The sequence below is a fragment of the Schistocerca gregaria genome, chromosome 7 (assembly GCF_023897955.1).
Source record: "Schistocerca gregaria isolate iqSchGreg1 chromosome 7, iqSchGreg1.2, whole genome shotgun sequence".
NCBI classification, from domain to species: domain Eukaryota; kingdom Metazoa; phylum Arthropoda; class Insecta; order Orthoptera; family Acrididae; genus Schistocerca; species Schistocerca gregaria.
Genome location: NC_064926.1, coordinates 257846764 through 257864836, shown reverse-complemented (window position 1 = coordinate 257864836; position 18073 = coordinate 257846764).

Below are 18073 nucleotides of genomic sequence, written 5' to 3'. Positions count from 1 at the left end.
GTCTTGCAAACGTCCCCTTCTATTGACTCACGGATTGAGACGTGGCTGCACGACGCTTCACAGCCATGCGGATAACATGCTTGTCATCTCGACTGCTAGTGATACGAGGCCGTTGTGATCCATCACGGCGTTCCGTATTACCCTCCTGAACCCACCGATTCCATATTCTGCTAACAGTCATTGGATCTCGACCAACGCGATCAGCAGTGTCGGGATAGGCTACAATCCGACTTTTATCAAAATCGGAAACTTGATGGTACACATTTCTCCTCCTTACACGAGGCATCACAACAACGTTTGACCAGGCAACGCCGGTCAACTCCTTTTTGCGTATGAGAAATCGGTTGGAAATTTTCCTCATGTCAGCACGTTGTAGGTGTCGCCACCGGCACCAGCCTTGTGTGAATGCTCTGAAAAGCTAATCATTTGCATATCACAGCATCTTCTTCCTGTCGGTTAAATTTCAAGTCTGTAGCACGTCATCTTCGTGGTGTAGTAATTTTAATTTCCAATAGTGTATGAAAACTACGGCCTCTAGCGGAAACGTAACCCAGTGCAAAAATTAACTATATTAAACTTTCTACCAAAACGTCCGGTTCATCTTTTGTGCAGGACTAATAGTTTGCGTGTAGCAAGCGGAATTACATGGAAATCTTGAGAGTAATATTGAAGGCGTTGCAGGTTGCATAAAACGTATAGCTAGGGACATCTGAAACACCTCTCATAATGCTTGCCCAAATCAGATGATGTGCGAGTCAGTTGCGAAAACTTTTTGATGTCAAAAATGATGTGGATCTGGGATGTTAGAGCCCTGTGATATTTAAAATTTAATTAAAAACATATTGAGTAATTACAATACGTTCCAACATCCGCCCCACCTCACAGTACACAGATCTTTGTGCTTATATGCTGCAGCTAGTAAAGGAAAATCCTCTGCACTTCCTGGCGTATAGAAAGATATAGCACCCACGGAAAACGGCCAAGCTTATCAATTCGAACACAACGAAGGAAAAGATACAAGAACAAAAAAAAAAAAAAAAACTGGTCGCCTAGGTGCGACACCTGCCAAACTGTGGAGGGAGGTTACATACAGTGTCTTAGGCTCCAGTATACGTCGGGGAAATTACTGACCAGATGTGGCAGGGTTCTGATGGTCACGTGTAGCGAAAACACTACAAGCTGTAAAAACAAGAAGGTTGTAATTGCGAGCTAGGACAACTGTTAAGCTTTTCTGTCACGTTGGAAAAATGAGTGTTGGTTCGGATTGGGCGGTAGGGTTCTGGAAGAAAGGAAGTAGGGATGACCTAAGTAGGAGGGAGTCTTAACCTGAATGCAATTAAAATTCGCTTATTACAAAAGGTAAAATTTGAAATAACTACTGATATGGCAAACACTATGAGTGTTCTTTCAGAAAACAGTAACAGCCGCTGAAATACATTGAGGTGACAAAAGTCATGGAATATCTCATAATGTCGTGTCGCACCACCTTTTCCCTGCGTAACGTGACTCCATAAGTCACTGGAAGCTCCCTGCAGAAATATTTATCCATGCTGCCTCCATGGCCAGCCACAATTGCGCATGTGTTTCCAGTGCAGGATTTTGTGTACGAACCGCCCTCTCGATTATGTTCAATAAATGTTTGGTGGGATTCATATTGAGCGACTTGGGTGGCCAAGTCATTAGCTAGAATTGCTCAGAACCTTCTCCAAACCAATCATGAACTATGGCCCAGTGAAATGGCACATTGTCATCCATAAAAATTACAATGTTGTCTGGGAACATGAAGTCCATGAATAGCTGGAAATGGTCTCCAAGTAGCAGAACATAATCATTTCCAGTCAATTATCAGTTGGGTCAGAGAACTCAGTCTGCCCCACATAAACACAGCCCACACCATTACGGAGCCATCAGCTTGCACACTGCCTTGCTGACAACTGGGATCCATGGCTTCATGGGGTATGTGTCACATTCGGACCCTGCCATCAACTCTTGCGAACTGATATCGGGACTAATCTGACCACTCCAAGATTTTACATTCGTCTAGGGTCCAACAGGTATGGTCACGAGCCCAGGACAGGCGATGCAGGCAATTTCGTGCTTCTAGCAATGGCACTCGCGTGCGTCTTCTGCCGCCAAGTCTCGTTCAAGCCAAATTTCGCCGCCTCTCGTAACGGATACGTTCGTCGTACCTCCAACATTGATTTCTACGATTATTTCATGCAATGTTGGTTGTCTGGTAGCACTGAGAACTCTATTAAAATGTCGGTACTCTTGGCCAGTAAACGAAGACCGTCGACCACTGTCTTGTCCGTGGTGAGAGGTAATGGCCGGAATTTGTATTCTCTGCACACTGTTGACACTGTGGATGTCGGAATATCGAATTTCCATGCGTCTAGCTCTAACTAGCACTCCGCATTCATAGTCTTTTAATTCTTGTTGTGCTCCATAATCACGTCGGAACCCGATTCACTCGAATCACCTTACAGCACCGCCAGTGCAGTGCCATTTTATATCTTGTGTATCGACATTATCGCCATCTGTATATGAGGATATCGCTAATCCATAAGTTTTGTCACCTAACGATATTTGTTCAAAAGTAAATGTACTCACGGAATGGCCAGTCTTTACACACAGTGGCTAACTGTCGTCATTCCATCTACTTAAAATGAAAGTGTCAGTACTAACTGAGTGCGGACCCATGACACAACACGCAGAAGACTCTGGCTGAACGACTAGGATTCCATCAACGGCACCAGAACAATTTCCAATATCTCTGTTTATCCCTGCCTGGCTACTTCCTACGGCCGCCTCTGCTCACACTGCTACTAATTTCTTGCTCTCACTGCGATAGGCCTCTCTGAGCATCCTGCTTCTGAGTTTTATTCAATTTTACTTCGCTCTCATGAGTCCCTTACATGGCTTGTTGTTGAAACTTCATCGCCATCTCATTGGCTCTGGTGGTGCACTATTCGTCGAAGGCTGAGTGGGGCTAGGGAGGAGTCTCTCGTTAATAGAAATGGGCAAAACTATTGTTTTCAGAGATTTTGTCAAAACTGTTTACTCACAGGAATGAACTAGTTATTTTTCATGGCTCACCACTCACCATTGACTCACAAAAATAGGTAAAAGGCAGGTACATTACCTTTTTAATTCAGGTCACTAAACCTGTATTTTTATCTGATTTGGACCAATTTTGAAAGAACATACGAAGAGGAGGAATAATTTTGTATTATGTCCCTACTAATTTTCAGGTACAAAAGATATAAATTTCGTCTACTGCAAAAGTTACAAGTGTTACAACAAAATCCTAAATATTTTTTTTCAAGTGGAAAAGTTTTAAGAACGAAGACTGAATCTTGTTATATTTTGATATTTTTAGTGGAAAAAACAATATAAGGATTATAACAACTGTAATTGAAGTGTATCTGCAGTCAGTATTACCACATATGAAGGACTCATTTCAATGGTGGTGCAAGTCCATTTTTGTTCATTCTGATATACAGAGTCCTAAAGTGAAAAGAGCACTGAAAAATCTACAGATTTTTCAGCACTGTCACGTTAAAAGAGCACTGTAAAATGTGCAGATTTTTCAGCGCTGTTTTAACTTTATGACCCTGTATCTCATAATGAACAAAATTGAAATAAGCCCTTCATATGTTCCCATAAAACTTAAAGTAATCAGTATTACAGTTTATGAAAAAAATTGGACTCATTTTAGTCGATGTGAGTCTCTTTCTCTTCGCAGTGAATATTTGTCCTGCTTTTGAAAATATTTGTTCACAGGCCACGTATGTTGCTGTGATACATAATACTTTAAAACCAATTGATACAGCGCTAGGCTCATTAATTTGTTTGTATGTTTCCCACCAGTTTAAGCGATCGCTATTTCCAGGCAAATATCCCTCCACTAAATATTTGTCCAATTCGACAAATGCTGCATTTTCTGGGTTGTGATTTGCTAGAAGTTGACTAATAGTTTCATTGAACTCCTACCAGATTGACGTGCTCTCATGTGTAACGGTGATAACTGGCTGAGACATGAGGTCTGTTTTTTCTTATTGAACAATCAACTCTTTCATTTCTTCAACAGCCTTCATGTAACAGTCCTGAAACGTTTTGTCATCTGAAAATCCTAGCCTTTGAATCCGGGGTCCTGTAGTGTTACCTGACTAATGATTTCATTACTGCAGATAACACCAAACCACTCTGACAACCTTTTAAGCAAATTATCAACCAGTTGCTTTGCTTCTTGAGGATATTCTTTGTTTTTCTCTTTAAAATGTTTTAGTTGCCATTCCATTAATATTGGGAACATTTTCATTATTGAGACTGAGACTGCTTTCTGTGAGGGCACCTCTTCGTTTACCTTATCAAAAACTTTCAAAATCTGTAAAGCCTGTTACATTATCTCCAAATCTTTATCCTTTAAGTTGAAGGTGATCGATTTTCCACCTAAAATAGTGAGGTAAGAAATTACGAGACCTTTATTAGAAGTAAGCAGTTCCATTCGCCGAATGTCCTTTCGTTCCAACAACTCGCCTGTCTTTGCTGTTCGGTGCGGTGGTACACTGTCATCGACAAAAATGATGTCAGGTCCGAATGCACCCATGAAAAGACGCTAATTGTGAAGGAGACAAGATCACAATACTGTTGACCTTTGTCTCTGTATCGTGTTCAAACGTTTGATGGTGAGTACGCTCAAGCAACACAACACTATGATTCCCCACATCGTAATACCTGGACCACCGAAACGATCATGTTCGACAATGCTGGACATACCTTGATATTTCGAGAGATGGTAACAAGTAATGCACCTAGGAACATTGGTGGACACGATAGTTTTGGCAGTATAGGTGTTGTGGGGCGGCATAATATTGCAAGGAGGTGCTGACTTCCAAGTCTTTGAACACGGTACACCAGGGCTGGGCAAATAGCGTTTCGCGAGCGCGGGCGGTCTCAGATGCCCGCTAGGCTTGCCCGCGGCTCTCTCCCACTCTGCCAGCCAGCAGTAACCCCACCATCTACCCACCTAGCCACGCACGTCACTGCACAGCGCGGAGCCACTCGGTACGTTTACTTTGCGTCGTTTCTACTATCTGTGTAGACGTAGTGCTCGGTGTTTGTGATAAAACAGAACTAGTGGGTGGAAAATGGCTGAGGAGGAGTTGAAACGAAAGTCCTTTGGACCAATACTCGTTAATCCACAGTGGGAAGAAGAGTATTTTTTTGTTGGAACGCAAAGTGGACCTCAGTGTTTGATTTGCAATGCAACAGTGTCATCACGGAAGATGTACAATGTGAAGCGACATTATTAGGTTCTTCACGAGAAGGATGTAGTCGGTTTGAATAATGAAGAAGGAAAAGCCAAACTTATCGAAGCAGAAAAAGGAGAGAGACGTACGTCTACATGTAGATAATAATGACATTGATTTATATAATTACTGTTATTAATAATATGTTATGCGCGTTTTCCGTCACTTTTACCTTCTCCTGTACGTATTTATAGGAAGAAAATCTTGTCATCGACAACGATGCAGCGATGACAGTAAGCTATCATGTAGCTCTTAAAATAGCTAAAATAGCACGGCCCTTCGGCGATGGAGAATTTGCGAAAGACTATTTTGTTGCTGCCGCAACAATTTTGTGCCCTGAAAGTCTTCCTGTTTTAGAAACCGTTCCTCTTTCACGGAGAACAGTTTGCAGGCGCATTGAAGAAATGGCTCACGATGTGGAAACTCAATTGAGAAACAGGATCAAAGATTTGATTCTCTTTTCATTAGCACTGGACGAAAGTACTGATGTATGTGATGGTGCTCAATTTGCAGCCGTTTTGCGAGCAGTTGATGCTCAGTTTAATGTGACTGAGGAACTCCTCGATTTAGTGCCAGTGCATTACACAACAACGGTCGTCGATGTATTTTCATGCGCAGAAGATATAATAGAGAAATACGAGCTATGTTAAGAAAAACAGATGGGGCTCCTACAATGATTGGTCATAAGACTGCCAAAAAAAATTGAAAGCCGTCGGTGTCCATCAGGAGCTACAGCAATACATTGCGTTCTTCACCGTGTTAATTTGCTAGCAAAATGTGCCAAACTAGTCGGCGTTATGGAATTGGTTATAAAAACAGGTAACATTCTCAGTCCGCACCGTTTGGGACACAGACAATTCAAATCGTTCCTGGCAGATCTAGAGTGTGAATATGGCGATGTCCCATATTTTTGTGAAGTACGCTGGTTGAGTCGAAGCGTTATCTTAGAACGATTTTTTAATTTACCTAAAGATATAGCATTATTCATGGATGAGCACGGAAAACCGGTGAAAGAATTGGACTACTAACAGTGGAATTTAGACCTTGCGTTTTAACCGGTCGTAACCAAGCATCTGAACAGCTCTAATGTAGCTTTGCAAGGCAGAAATAAGGTAATTAGCGAAGTGCTTGACACAATTTTAGCATTCAACAGAAATCTGCTATTGTGGGTAAAGCAACTGTCAGAAATGTCGTGTGTACGCTTCCCGCGCGTTGCACTAGTTGTTAGTGAAAACAATTTGCAACAGGAGAGGTTCAAAGAACATTTTGATGGGTTTGTAACGGTGCTACAGTCTCTCGAAGGCATTTTTGATAGAAAATTAGAGGACTTAAATCGACTGAAATGCGATGTCAAGCTTTTTGCGACTCCTTTTGCAGTTAACGTTGAAAATGTGCCTTCTGAAATTCAGTTGGAACTCACTGTCTTTCAACACAACTACCGGCCGGTGAGGCCGAGCGGTTTTAGGCGCTTCAGTCTGGAACCGCGCGACCGCTACGGTCACAGGTTCGAATCCTGCCTCGGGCATGGATGTGTGAGACATCGTTAGGATGGTTAGGTTAAAGTAGTTCTAAGTTCTAGGGGACTGATGACGTCATATGTTAAGTCCCATAGTACTCAGAGCCATTTGAACCATTTTTTCAATGCAATCTTGTGCTGAAGGAGACGTTTCGCACTGCAGAAACCTTGGGAAGCTTCTAGAAATATTCCCCACGTGAACAGTTTCCATTGTTATTGAAAATAGGTGCTCGTGAGTATAGATTTTTTGGAACAACATACCTGTGCGAAACTATTTTCTCCATAATGAAACTGTCAAAAACCGAAGCTTACGAGCAGTCTTAGGGACGTTCATCTGACTGGCGCAGTGCGCTTAATGGCCAGTAATTCCACACCAAATATCGAGATGCTAGTTCAAAATTATTGTAAAAACATTCACGATGATGTAAATTAATGCCTATGTCCTATTTGTATATAGTATCCTTCCTCTGAACTACACACTGCTGTGTAAATATAACGTAACATTTACAATACAGATGTGATCGTTTTTTAATCCTTTACGTCTGTATCCTATTTGTGGTCAATGGTTCAGCCGTACATGGCTGGCCGTTGCATGGCCCAGGATGCACAAATTTCGGGTAAGCACGTTTTACACTTACATCACACACACGCATGGTGTCCCACTTATGATTGGCCTCCCGAAAACCACGTACCGGTGCCGAGTTCACGGCCGCCGCATACGCGTGAAACGAGCTCAGCTGTGTGCGCGAAGCGCTCAGACAGCGGCACGGTCGCCCCCGTGCAGTGAGTATACCCAAGCGGCCATCCACACCGCACAGCTCTGCTACCCGCACTACGTGCCCTCACAGCTGCTCAGCGTTGCCCTCGCGGCTCACGGTGCCCGTGGGCAACCATGTGGGCAGCTCTCGTGCCCACCCTTGCGGTACACTCCCCAGTCAGTGTTGTTGTGACAATGTATCCCTTACCCACGTGCATCTTTTCAGGGGTCCATTTGGCTCTGACACTGTTTCAGTGCATGACAATGCACCACCACATCGAACAGTGCATGTGGTACGAGAGCACATTCGGCGGGTAGACTGGTGTGCTCGTTCCCTCGACTTAAATCCTACCGGGAACATGGCATTAGGGATATGCATTACAGTACCGCCCACATGCGCCAGCAGAGCGTGCAACACTGTCCGTGGTGATCACACACTCTATTAGGAACCATGCCTCGCCCTTTTTAATGTCCAGGGGACCGCCAAGAATCGCGCTTAGCCAAATTTTCTTGTCCTCTGTTTCCTGCACAAATTAAATAGTGTTTGTGCGGTGAAAGCGTTGATTTTCATTACGTAGTCTGCCTGCTTGGATATCTCGAAGAAAACACACACAAATGCAGAAGTTATAAATGGTTTAGAAAAACAGTGGTGGGTGAGAGAAGCTATTTATAAGATGCTTAACACAGAGAGGAATTCCGATCAGCGTGTTCTGCAGCTATTGAAAATAACAACAAAGATCTAACATTTCGAACGGCGAGTCGGCATACGAATGGTGACGCGAAAATCACACGATTTCACCTAACAGCATTGTTATCACGGTTCTCAGTCATATGAATTCAACTGCAATGCTCGCAGCTTGCTGTAAAATTACCATAATACCAAACTCTACTCGTGAATGCGTCCATATCAAATACACAAGACAAATGTCTGAATACAGCTGTTACAGCTTGGTGACCATTGCGAAGGGCGAGACGGGAGACGTTGTGTTCCGGACATTGTGATGGAACCAACCGAACGATGCGCGTCTAACGCTCTCATTGGCAACTTCCTGTCAAAGTTTTGGTGTTGCTCGAAGACAGTGCTTTTTAACCTTTTTGAATATGCCAGCCCTTTCCAAGTAAAAATATTCTGACGACCCCCAGCACCATAATAAAAGTGTGTCAGTGATTTGAAAGGCAATGTATTTAATTTTCTTTCTACTGATAATATACTGATCGAGAAATCAAGTGCAATGTGAAAAGTGGTCGCCGCGATCTGCGGACAGAGATATAATTATATTCTTTGCTGCGGTAGAGGCGTGGGGGTGAGAAGGGATCAGCGTGAGGATAGTAGCGCGTTTTCGGTCACTGCAATCAGGTGTCTGAGTACGCCAGCAAGTAAGGACCTGATTGTTGTCTTCACGTTTCGCTCTGAGCGAGAGTAAAATGGACAAGTTCCTTAAAAGATCTGTGCATTCCACGCCTTGTACAAGTGGCAGTGGCGGAAACGAATCAAAATCGAAAAAAATGGACTTAATGACGACAGTTATATGAAGAATGGTTTTACTGTCACGAACAATAAACCTCAACGTGTAATTTGCGGCGAAGTATTGTCACGTGAGAGTATGAAACCATCAAAGCTTCTGCGTCACATCTCAACTAAACATTCCAAGGAAGCTCATAAACCGTTGGACATCTTCGAAAGGAAATTGAAAACACTTAACCATCAGCAAATTAGTACGATTCAGGTAATAAAACACTGTTGTTATTTGTTGATTTAAAATAGTATTAACGTCTGATTTTTTTATTATTTTTACTGATTTAATAACATTTTTATCTGATTTCAGATATCCAGTGTCACCTAGTCGCATTCCGAGTCGCTAAAGCAGGGAATCGGCAAACTGATGCAGAGAATCTTAGTTTGTCAGCAGCCCTGGATATGGTTGAAATTATGTTAGGTAAGCAAGAGCAAACAAACTAAAAGCATACCACTTTTTGATAGTACCACTGAACGCAGAATAAACGATATGACCGATGACATTCGAAAACAGTTAGTCGAAAAATTAAAGAAGAGCCCACATTTTGCTTTCCAGTTTGATGAATCTACTGATGTTTCATATTGTGTTCAATTTGTAGTAATTGTGTGCTTTGAAGCAGATGAAAGTATCACGGAAGACATTTTATTTCTCAAATCACTCCCTGCTAACACTCCTGGCCAGTGTTCGTTTGATAAGTTTTTAAAAACCATTTGCAACTATGTGATTGATTGGACAAAATGTATCGCCATTTGTAGTGATGGTACTAAAGGTATGACTAGCAGTAAAAGTGGGCTCGTCGCGAAATTAAAATCAATAATGCCAAATTTTTTGTAGACACACTGCTTTCTTCATCGACAAGCTCTGGTAGCCACGATTTTAAGTTTTGATTTAAACGATTTGCTTAAAGAGGTGAACAAAGTTGTAAACTCCATTAAAGGTAATGCATTGCAAACTCGACTCTTTAGGATCATTGGATCGCTGGTGAGGACATGGGTTCGCTCCATCAAAATCGCCTTCATCACACAGAGATCAGGTGACTTTGCAAAGGAAAGGTACTGACACGAGTTCTGGAACTAAAAGCTGAATTCTTAATGTTCTTACAAGATCCTAAATCTGGATGTGCGAATTGCTTTTGTGATCGTGTTTGGCTATTAAAATTAACATTTCTCGCGAATCTTTTTATTCATCTAAATATTTTAAACAAGAGCCTCCAAGGGAAAGAAGAAACCATTATAACAGATAACGATAACATCAAAGCATTCCCCGCAAAACTTAGTTTGTGCTCAACGTTCATACAAAAGATGATGTTTGATTCTTTCTCTTTATTCAGTCGACTGTCGAAGGAATTGCAATGGACCAGTAGGTGGTACTAAGTTCGAACATTCCTTGCACGAGAAAGAGCTTGCATAATTTGGACTAAAAACGGTTAAGTTACGTTCTAGAGGTGAACTCTGACGCTGATAACGGTCATAGATGGATACTAAATCCTTTTTTAGATATGTCAGTACATCTGTCTGACCTGAGCACGATGACGAAAGAAAACAGATTTAGCAGCTGACTGAATTCTTAAAATGGAATTTAATTCGCAAAAAATTACGTCTTGTGGATGAAGATAAAAGATGAGTATCTACAGCCGGCAAAGGAAGCTTTAAAATTATTAGTGCCATTCGCCACTTCCTATCTTTGTGAATGGCCTTCAGTGGTGAACGTAAAAACTCAGAAGAGAAATTGACTTCAACTAGAAAATGATTTAGTGTTTTGTGACTCAAAAATAGTACATAGATTTGACAAATTATTAATAAATAAACAGGCACAGCCTACTCATTAAAACTGTTGTATTTTTATTGTAGTCTAGGACCTATAACTCTTGCTTACTTGCATCTGGCTAAGTGGCACCCGTGGCAGACATGCATAAAAACTGTTCAAGACAATAAAATCTTAATAAATGTCAAGTATGCTTTTTAATAATACACATGAGAGACATTAATCATCAGGCAACGATTTGCAGTTGTGCCGATAAAGCGCTGTGCATTTGCGTATAATCGCTGGATCGTTCTCTTATTGTTATGATGGTACTTCTTTTTTGTAGGATATTTTTCAACTCTTTTATAAAACACAATAAAAAGCAATGAATGACTTCACGGCAATCACCAGAATTTACTGCACGAAAGAAATGAGTAGTTAACCAGGTTACCAGCAACGACAATTTTGTAGGAAACCCATGAAGCCATAGAACTGGGACAATGAAACCGAGTAGAGCTCAGGCACAATAGATCCGCTAGGTAGAAATTGCTGTATTCGTGCTTTGTCTCACTGCTACCAATCCTAAGGATCTGTTGTTTGGTTCTAAGCTTGTTACTGAAATGCATTCTGGTGACCGTGTTGCCAAATCTTCCACGTGAGCTACGAGCGTGTTGTTGCAGCCTTTTTGTATCACATTTGAACGTGAGCATCTTCTAAATGCGCTTTCATAAATTGTTCTCGTTCCATGTGATATTTTTATCGAAGCAAGTGATTGGCACGTAAACTAATTTGTCAGTAATGCACAAGACGCTGCCACTGTACCGCCGTTCTAGCCCGGAAGTTGATGTGGTCCTTTCTCTCTCCCTGCAAACGTCTCAGAGGTAAATACTAGTACAAGGCTTAGTGGCTGGCTCCGCTCTTTTCCCATTCTGCAGAAGTGGGAGGAGGTCGATAGAGACATCGTGTTGTTTCTCACTGCTGCAAGTGTTTGAGTATTTGAACTCTTCAACAGGTTTAAATTAAATTCGTATTCATTATTATAAAAAAGTACCAGATCTGAACTTGAGTGAATTTGCGAGGTGCTTTCACAAAACCTTGTCACTTCCGTGTGTCATTTATATCACTGCAGGTGATCGTCATGAAACGTACTTTACCAGCTATGCTGCAACTTCTTTCTCCTGCGACCGCGACCCTCTGAGCAAGGCTTTGCGACCCCCCAGGGGGTCGCGACCCGCAGGTTGAAAAACATTGTTCTAAGAAATCCCTGCACTCTCCTGTTTGGGCAAAGATACTTCACTTTCGCGGACAGAGCCTACCTGCCATTGACTGTGAACTGATGCCTATTGAAGAAGTTCGATATTTGAAAGGAGCTCGCCAGAATGCAACTACCATGCAACATCAATCCATTTACGGTTTAAATGGGTACCATTTATCTGCTTTTCTGTTATACCGTTTTACCTAAATATTAAAACACACCAAGAGTTACTCATAAAGCCGTATATGATTGGCTAACATACAGGTTGAGTCACGTAAGACGCAACATCCCTTTTATTTCGTGAACGGTTACACATATCGAAACGCAGTTTACAGCAAATGTCAGAGCGTCGAGTGGCATGTATCTTTTTGTTTGGTTAATGTTTTTTGCGCTTATATTGAAGTAAGTAATTTTTTTTAAAAAATGGAACCGTATACACTTTATAACTATTAGAGTGATGTAACGTTTTTTTAATGTTGAAACCCGTCGTTAAAAATTTGAGAAACGTCGTAGAATGTGAGAGACGGTTGGCCGGAGACGGAATTTGCGATGTATACACTGTCAAGCAGACGTCTCGGACCAAACTGCGTAGTTTTTTTACCGTAAGGTAGGCCTGCGCTACGGGGATAAACCTTTATTTCTCCTTGAATCAACTTCTGACCTAGATACAGGTTCCCCTACGAATATTGTGCATGGAAATACGACATAGGTTAGAATTAGCTAATCACAATAAGCGTAGGGAAAGTATTTCCCATTTTTGTTTTCTCCCAGATTTACATGAGCTGAAACAGAGAAATCAGCTGTACGTTCTTTCTTATAAGCTGCAAAAAGCAACTAGGCTACTGTATTGAATACCTAAATGGTTCAAATGGCTCTGAGCACTATGGGACTTAACAGCTACGGTCATCAGTCCCCTAGAACTTAGAACTACTTAAACCTAACTAACCTAAGGACATCACACAACACCCAGTCATCACGAGGCAGAGAAAATCCCTGATCCCGACGGGAACCGAACCCAGGAACCCGGGCGCAGGAAGCGAGAACGCTACCGCACGACCACGAGCTGCGGACCAATACCTAAATGTGAGAAGGAAGATGTGACCTATCTTTTCCTGTCTGTGGCTATGTGCTTCTTAGAAATAAAATATGTGCTGTCGGAGAACCGTCTCTACCCACACTGCTCTAAATTAAAAGGTAAACGAAGTAAACAGTTTACTAACAACAATTTGATAACTAGCAAAATCACATAACAAATAGTTTATTCTTTATTTGATCAAGTTTTTAAGCTGTTGAACATGGGCTGAAAGGCACATTTGCAAACGCCCGTCGAAAGAACCACAAAGAGATGCAATTACAGTGGACGATACAATATGATAAAGCATGCACTGGCGATTCGACGACACACATCGTGTGGCGTAGTTGGGACTTTGTCATAGACAACATCTTTTAAAAGCTTCCCAAGGAAAGGAATCAAGTCAAATAAAGGGACCTGACAGGCCATTTGACAACAGAATTTCGTCCTATCCAACGTCCAGAAAGTTCTCATTCAGTGTTTGCGTTGCAACATGGGACGAGTGCGCTGGACTACCGTCATGTTGCAACCACCTACACTGTCGAATATGCAGTGGTATCTCTTCTAGAAGAACCGGCACAATGTGCTTACGAATGTTCACTTAGAACGCCTGAGATGAAGTAAGGTCCCGCAATATGATGATGATGATGTCTCATGCTCCGAGGAGCGTAGGGGACGATGCGGGAGACCCGCACCGCCGCCTAGGGGAGGTCCTAGCGCAGGTGGTTTGCCCTTGTCTTCCTCCGACGGGAATGAGGATGAATGATGATGATGAAGGCGACAAAACAACAGCCAGTCATCTCGAGGCAGGGAAAATCCGTGACCCAGCCGGGAATCGAACCCGGCATCCCGTGTACGGGAAGCGAAAACGCTACCGCAGGACCACGAGCAGCGGACTGTTTTTTTCTTTTTTTTTAAGAATGTGAAGCGAATTATGTTAGATGTTCTATCGGATTCGTAACTTTAGACGAGGGCCGAAATGTGGTTAAAAGAAAGTCACAGTCAGAAGGGAATACGCGATTATAAGTTTAGAATGCCCGCGATTACCGCTTTTTTTATTTTTTTAGCGCTCTTTTTTGTCACTCTTATTTTACAACCCCTTTGGAAAATGGAACTAAAAAAACGAAATTAAGTGCCACCGCCACATTTCATTCTGTAACGAAAAAAATCTGGTCCACTTCAGGCGTTGGCTCCTGACTAAACCTACCCCAGAGAGCTGCCTATATACCAGGGGAAATATGGGAAATCAAGGTTACGGCTATCCTTACAAACAAAACAAAATCTTCCTTTTTCTGAACTTTATTTTTGTTTTGTTTATTTTTGTTGTGTAATTGATCAGAGGCTTTCTGTGCCCCGCTGGTAATATGTTGAGTCAGTCTTCTCGAAATTGATGGGTTCCGTTCAATTGTTCAGAAATGTTCATTGGTTCAAACAGGAAACCTGCTACTCTCTTGACTTAACACATTCCAGTTGCGAGGCGGGTCGTGGAAAGCACTCCCAAGAGAGTTCGAGAAAAATTGTCTGCATTTTGGGTGACGGACAACGACACAATGACGGTCATTGAGGTATGTCCAATTATCGAGTACAGAGTCTACAGTTTATCCAAATAGGTAGTGAATGGCATGTCCGCGAATCCAATTCACAGTATTGATCATTGTCCGAGGAAAATAGTCACGTTCCGGAAATAATAATGAAAGGGGAGTAATCCGATCCGAAATGTCCTGCGTTAGAAAAGCCACAATACGACGAATCAATTGCCAAACCTCCGCCGCCGGTTCGAAAACAAACCGATGTTCGTCATTGTCTGCCACTCCACACGTGGAACATAGAGGTGATTGGGCGAGGTGGATACGATGAAGGCGAGATTGGTTGATTTGCTTACCATTGACAGTTAGGTACCCGACAGATTGAACATTCGTGTCAAGGTAACAGGCGAACACCGCGCGCCATACATGACGCCATCTGAGAACGTAATTTCCTATAATGCGTTTACGCTCCACTGCCCTCGATGTTGCACCCGACAGAGCCAGAGTGGATTTTCGGCTGCCCAGTACTGCATGTTATGCAACTTTGCATTATGCAAATTTGCATGCTGAGCTTTTATTAGCAGAAAACGCAATTATAACTAATGAAATAAAGAAAAATTTGAGCCATAGATGTAGTCCACGGATGTATAAATACTGGATGCAGCCGCTGGAAACATTTGAAGATTTTTGATCGTCGTTTGATTAGACTAAGAGTCACCTTTTGTTTTCTAGATCTTGTCCAGATCGGATGTACTTAGTCTTACCGCCATTAATACTACATTACTTTATCTATGTAATCACGAATTGCAACCAAACGGCACTTGTAATTGCATAATGTAAGTGGCCTAGATTAAACTGTGTTTTTATTTCAGAATATACTGGTGTTTCTAACCTATGTATGTTGTGTTTTGTATCTTTAGTCACTGTAAGATTGACGGGCGACTTGGTATGGCCCAAGGTTCTGTACTTCTAAGCAAAAAGTCCAGCTCGATCTACCGTCGTCTTCGGGCGCTGTTTGATAACGAAGTCCGATTTACCACAGAGAAGAAACGCGGTTAAAAATACGCGAACGGACCTTTAACAAAAATGCCATGTTAAAGCACCGAGAGTTTGTATAATATTTAATATTCAGTACTATAATTCATTGTATGGTCTCGATCCAGGAATGAATGATCCAAAAAAATTAATTAAAGTGTTTAGTAAACATTTGTTCGTCGGTAAGGAGCACACGTTGGAATAACGAGGGTCTTGTCTTAGTATGGCGTCCGAAATCACTGTCGTCGAGAGCCTGATGTAGAGACAGACTCTATCTGTGCAGGAGCGAATGACACTCGTATGATTCATTGGCAATAAGTATCGTACCATTGTGCCGATTCGTTACCGTCGTACCCAAAGCTGCTTCTTCGTGTTCTCTGTCAATTGTAGTCTTTTTTCTTGTCCTATTTTTGACGTTCAAGCAGTGTGTCCGCGCTAGCGCCTTAATGATGCGTGCAATTGCTTGACGCATCGGTCGTGGGCGTTCCGAATAGATAGCCGTATACCAGTGTACTGTTTTTACAACATTTCTTTTAGATTCTCCGCATAAAAGCAACATATAGAACGTCTCCTCATTGGTGTACACGCAGTGAAAGTTGAAGCAGAATGCAGTGCAGACAAGTAAACAGGCAAATGTTTTGACTTTCTGACACAGCCTAGTACGGAAGCTTTAGTTGACGGTTTTTGCACCGCTAATGCCGGCTCCGAACACCGCGCTCTCGAATTCTGGCACACTTCTCGAATTTGACGAACACAGTATTGTCTTCTCAAGAGCTACCGAATGCTTTTATAAAAAGTATACGGTTCCATTAAAAAAAAGAAAAAAAACGTATTTACTTCAATATGTCCGTTGATACTAGCGCTAAAAAATGCTCTAACATTTTCCGAGAGCCGTGTTTCGATATGGGTAACCGTGCACGAAACGAAAGAGATGTCACGTCTTACGTGACTCAACCTGTATATTATATAAACTGCCAAATGTTTTAGTGTATTTCAACATTATTCTGTTGAAGGAAAGTAAAACCAAGTAGATTAAAAAGGAATTCACAGACAAACGGATAAAAACAGAGTAAGGAAAGTTATGTGTTAAAGGGACAAAAGTCTAATTTGTACCATTTCGTCATCTTGTAACGTGACAAGTCCTCAAGCAATGCAAAAAGACGGCCGCACAGAGAGGCATGGTGCGACTGGCAGATGTCAGCAAGGTGCAGTCTCTGCGCACCCTGCCAGAAAGGCAGCCAAGGTCAGGTGGTGCAGGCGTCAAGCGGTCGTCAGTGGATGAAATCCAGATGTAGTTTCGGTGGTCGAGGTTGGTGTAACAATTGAACAAAGCCACACACATTGAGAGACTGAAGTATGCGGGTTTCCGTTTTGTCTTCCCACACCTTCTGCCTATGTTCAACAGATCTAAAATGGAGTTACGTGCCAATTTCTTCATTTCTCTGCGGAATTAGGGCTCTAGAATCCTTGTCACTTCCTGCGAGCTCTATTTTTGAGAGTCTTGAGGTCCCGCAACAGCTGGTAAAATGTTTCACACTAGTTTAGAGAGTGTGTCGTTCTGGCTGATGCGTGGCGGAACTTTCTCTTGATCTTGCCAGTCTGTGTTGAAATTGATGGATGCTGGCTTTGATAAGTTTTATGTTAGTCTAACGTTGTTCAGCCAAGAACTGAACTGTTGCCAGTTGGTGGTTTGTGGGTGGCGGAAATGGTCTAGTGCCTCGCTCACTAATGTAGTTAGCACACTGGACTCGCATTCGGGAGGACGACGGTTCAATCCCGTCTCCGGCCATCCTGATTTAGGTTTTCCGTGATTTCCCTAAATCGTTTCAGGCAAATGCCTTTCAAAGGGCACCGCCGATTTCCTTCCCAGTCCTTCCCTAACCCGTACTTGCGCTCCGTCTCTAATGACCTCGTTGTCGACGGGACGTTAAACACCCACCACCACCACCACTAATGTAGCTGGTGACAGCGTTTTAATCGGATGAGAACATGCAGCGGTGGCAAGAAGAAGTTCAGTGCTAATATTTTGAGCATTTTGAGTATGTCGAGGACATCGAGGCTGTAGCTACAAATTCCTAGAATGTGGGTTGGATCATCAGGTCTAAGAGTAATGGCCTCCAGGCTTTCCTCTGGCATGCAACCTTTAGCCTTAAGGTATATTACGTTTGGTATTCCAAGCGTAGTATTTGGTATTAAGGTATCCAAGCAGGAGGACCTTGCCAAAGGCATCAAATATGGATGTAGAGCCTTGCCTATGAAGCGTCTGTTCGCACTCAAGCAGGTTGAAATCAGTGTGATGACGCCGTAACGAGTAGATATATTCACCTGCATTGCCTTATG